The sequence below is a fragment of the Panulirus ornatus genome, chromosome 18, assembly GCF_036320965.1.
Source record: "Panulirus ornatus isolate Po-2019 chromosome 18, ASM3632096v1, whole genome shotgun sequence".
In the NCBI taxonomy this organism is placed as follows: Eukaryota; Metazoa; Arthropoda; class Malacostraca; order Decapoda; family Palinuridae; genus Panulirus; species Panulirus ornatus.
In genome coordinates, this window is record NC_092241.1 from 7,854,740 (window position 1) to 7,859,568 (window position 4,829).

The following is a 4,829-nucleotide window of genomic DNA, read 5'->3' on the forward strand; positions in this document are numbered from 1 at the left end:
GCGTTCATGATGTTGCTCGAGTGTTATCTGCCTTTTTAACCTAAATATATCAAATTTCCTCATCTCGTGTGAAGTTAACCCTTACCTAGAACCCGTCAATGTAAATTTGCGATTATAACATTTGGTAAGCTGCTTTGATATGCAGTAGCGAAAGAGAGTGAAGCTATACAAAACGGTGGGTAGAATGGCAATAGAAAGATAGAAGCGAAATGAACAATGAGCTGTGAAATCCTTGAAAATATCAACAAGGCACTAAAGGCCAAATTTCATCCCAAAATATATTATTAATGGGACTTATGAGTCTGTGCTGAGGAGGGTGGGTAAGAATGAGTAAATAGAGGGTGATAAAGAGGACATACGTTTGAGAAGTAGTGAGGAAAAGGAAGAAAGGGGGAGAAACCGAATGCCTCTGAACTACTCATTCCTTCAGAAAGAACGGAGATAAAACATTTTGCCCCAAATTGCAGTGGTGTTTCTTACACGCCTGGGGAGTGGAGGCAACTTTTCAGAAAGTCTGTGTGGGTTTCAACAGAAGGAACCAAACGGTGCCGTTCAACAGAAGGAACCACACGATCCCGTTCAACAGAAGGAACCAAACGGTGCCGTTCAACAGAAGGAACCAAACGGTGCCGTTCAACAGAAGGAACCACACGACCCCGTTCAACAGAAGGAACCAAACGGTGCCGTTCAACAGAAGGAACCACACGACCCCGTTCAACAGAAGGAACCAAACGGTGCCGTTCAACAGAAGGAACCAAACGGTGCCGTTCAACAGAAGGAACCACACGATCCCGTTCAACAGAAGGAACCAAACGGTACCGTTCAACAGAAGGAACCAAACGGTACCGTTCAACAGAAGAACCAAACGGTGCCGTTCAACAGAAGGAACCAAACGGTGCCGTTCAACAGAAGGAACCAAACGGTGCCGTTCAACAGAAGGAACCAAACGGTACCGTTCAACAGAAGGAACCAAACGGTACCGTTCAACAGAAGAACCAAACGGTGCCGTTCAACAGAAGGAACCACACGATCCCGTTCAACAGAAGGAACAAACGGTGCCGTTCAACAGAAGGAACCAAACGGTACCGTTCAACAGAAGGAACCACACGATCCCGTTCAACAGAAGGAACCAAACGGTGCCGTTCAACAGAAGGAACCACACGATCCCGTTCAACAGAAGGAACCAAACGGTCCCGTTCAACAGAAGGAGACCACAACCTCCCGTTCAACAGAAGGAACCACACGATCCCGTTCAACAGAAGGAACCAAACGGTACCGTTCAACAGAAGGAACCACACGACCCCGTTCAACAGAAGGAACCAAACGGTACCGTTCAACAGAAGGAACCACACGACCCCGTTCAACAGAAGGAACCAAACGGTACCGTTCAACAGAAGGAACCAAACGGTGCCGTTCAACAGAAGGAACCACACGACCCCGTTCAACAGAAGAACCAAACGGTGCCGTTCAACAGAAGGAACCAAACGGTGCCGTTCAACAGAAGGAACCAAACGGTCCCGTTCAACAGAAGGAACCAAACGGTACCGTTCAACAGAAGGAACCACACGACCCCGTTCAACAGAAGGAACCAAACGGTGCCGTTCAATAGAAAGAACCAAACGGTGCCGTTCAACAGAAGGAACCACACGATCCCGTTCAACAGAAGGAACCACACGACCCCGTTCAACAGAAGGAACCAAACGGTGCCGTTCAACAGAAGGAACCAAACGGTGCCGTTCAACAGAAGGAACCAAACGGTACCGTTCAACAGAAGGAACCAAACGGTGCCGTTCAACAGAAGGAACCAAACGGTGCCGTTCAACAGAAGGAACAAACGGTGCCGTTCAACAGAAGGAACCAAACGGTGCCGTTCAACAGAAGGAACCAAACGGTGCCGTTCAACAGAAGGAACCAAACGGTGCCGTTCAACAGAAGGAACCAAACGGTGCCGTTCAACAGAAGAACCAAACGGTGCCGTTCAACAGAAGAACCAAACGGTGCCGTTCAACAGAAGGAACCAAACGGTACCGTTCAACAGAAGGAACCAAACGGTGCCGTTCAACAGAAGGAACCAAACGGTGCCGTTCAACAGAAGGAACCACACGACCCCGTTCAACAGAAGGAACCAAACGGTGCCGTTCAACAGAAGGAACAAACGGTGCCGTTCAACAGAAGGAACCACACGATCCCGTTCAACAGAAGGAACCAAACGGTGCCGTTCAATAGAAAGAACCAAACGGTGCCGTTCAACAGAAGGAACCACACGATCCCGTTCAACAGAAGGAACCAAACGGTGCCGTTCAACAGAAGGAACCACACGATCCCGTTCAACAGAAGGAACCAAACGGTGCCGTTCAACAGAAGGAACCAAACGGTGCCGTTCAATAGAAAGAACCAAACGGTGCCGTTCAACAGAAGGAACCAAACGGTGCCGTTCAACAGAAGGAACCAAACGGTGCCGTTCAATAGAAAGAACCAAACGGTGCCGTTCAACAGAAGGAACCAAACGGTGCCGTTCAACAGAAGGAACCAAACGGTGCCGTTCAACAGAAGGAACCAAACGGTACCGTTCAACAGAAGGAACCACACGATCCCGTTCAACAGAAGGAACCAAACGGTACCGTTCAACAGAAGGAACCAAACGGTGCCGTTCAACAGAAGGAACCAAACGGTGCCGTTCAACAGAAGGAACCAAACGGTGCCGTTCAACAGAAGGAACAAACGGTGCCGTTCAACAGAAGGAACCAAACGGTGCCGTTCAACAGAAGGAACCAAACGGTGCCGTTCAACAGAAGGAACCAAACGGTGCCGTTCAACAGAAGGAACCAAACGGTGCCGTTCAACAGAAGGAACCAAACGGTACCGTTCAACAGAAGGAACCAAACGGTGCCGTTCAATAGAAAGAACCAAACGGTGCCGTTCAACAGAAGGAACCAAACGGTGCCGTTCAATAGAAAGAACCAAACGGTGCCGTTCAACAGAAGGAACCAAACGGTGCCGTTCAACAGAAGGAACCAAACGGTGCCGTTCAACAGAAGAACCAAACGGTGCCGTTCAACAGAAGGAACCACACGATCCCGTTCAACAGAAGGAACCAAACGGTGCCGTTCAACAGAAGGAACCAAACGGTACCGTTCAACAGAAGGAACCAAACGGTGCCGTTCAACAGAAGGAACCACACGACCCCGTTCAACAGAAGGAACCAAACGGTGCCGTTCAACAGAAGGAACCAAACGGTGCCGTTCAACAGAAGGAACAAACGGTGCCGTTCAACAGAAGGAACCAAACGGTGCCGTTCAACAGAAGGAACAAACGGTGCCGTTCAACAGAAGGAACAAACGGTGCCGTTCAACAGAAGGAACAAACGGTGCCGTTCAACAGAAGGAACCAAACGGTGCCGTTCAACAGAAGGAACCAAACGGTGCCGTTCAACAGAAGGAACCACACGATCCCGTTCAACAGAAGGAACAAACGGTGCCGTTCAACAGAAGGAACCAAACGGTACCGTTCAACAGAAGGAACCAAACGGTACCGTTCAACAGAAGGAACAAACGGTGCCGTTCAACAGAAGGAACCAAACGGTGCCGTTCAACAGAAGGAACCAAACGGTGCCGTTCAACAGAAGGAACCAAACGGTACCGTTCAACAGAAGGAACCAAACGGTGCCGTTCAACAGAAGGAACCAAACGGTACCGTTCAACAGAAGGAACCAAACGGTGCCGTTCAACAGAAGGAACCAAACGGTACCGTTCAACAGAAGGAACAAACGGTGCCGTTCAACAGAAGGAACCAAACGGTACCGTTCAACAGAAGGAACCAAACGGTACCGTTCAACAGAAGGAACCAAACGGTGCCGTTCAATAGAAAGAACCAAACGGTGCCGTTCAACAGAAGGAACCAAACGGTACCGTTCAACAGAAGAACCAAACGGTGCCGTTCAACAGAAGGAACCAAACGGTGCCGTTCAATAGAAAGAACCAAACGGTGCCGTTCAACAGAAGGAACCAAACGGTGCCGTTCAACAGAAGGAACCAAACGGTGCCGTTCAACAGAAGGAACCAAACGGTGCCGTTCAACAGAAGGAACCAAACGGTACCGTTCAACAGAAGGAACCAAACGGTGCCGTTCAACAGAAGGAACCAAACGGTGCCGTTCAACAGAAGGAACCAAACGGTGCCGTTCAATAGAAAAAACCCAAAACCCGGGCCTTCAACAAAAGGGAAACCCAAAACCCCGGTACCGTTCAACAAAAGGGAAACCCAAAAAGGTCCGTTAAACAGAAGGAACCAAATTTGGGGGGCCAGCTTTCCCATGGGCGTAGTGGCTCAGAGCCGTTGAGAAGAGAGAGTTTTTATTGTGAAGTGAGAATGTGAAATTTGTTTGTTTTTGCCGTTTCCCTTTTTTGGTGTGTGTGTGTGGTGTGTGTGTGTGTTGTGTTGTGTGGGTGTGGTGTTGTGTGTGTGTGTGTGTGTGTGTGTGTGGTTTTGTGGAAAACACGTGTGTGTGTTGTGTGTGTGTGTGTGTTTTTGTGGGGGGGAACCCTGTGTGTGTGTGTTTTGTGTGTTTTGTGTTTTTTAGACTTTGGGGTGTTGTGTGTGTGTGTGTGTGTGTGTGTGTGTGTGTGTGGGGTGGGGTTGTTGTGTGTGTGGGTGGAGACACCGTGTTGTTGTGTGTGTGTGTGTGTGTTGTGGGTTTGTGTGTGTTGTGTGTTTTTTTTTGTTGTGGGGAAACACGTTTGTTTTTTTTTTTGTTGTGGTGTGTGGGGGTGTGGAGACACCGTGTGTGTTTTTGGTGGTGTGTTGTTTGTGTGTGGGTGTGTGTGTGTGGTT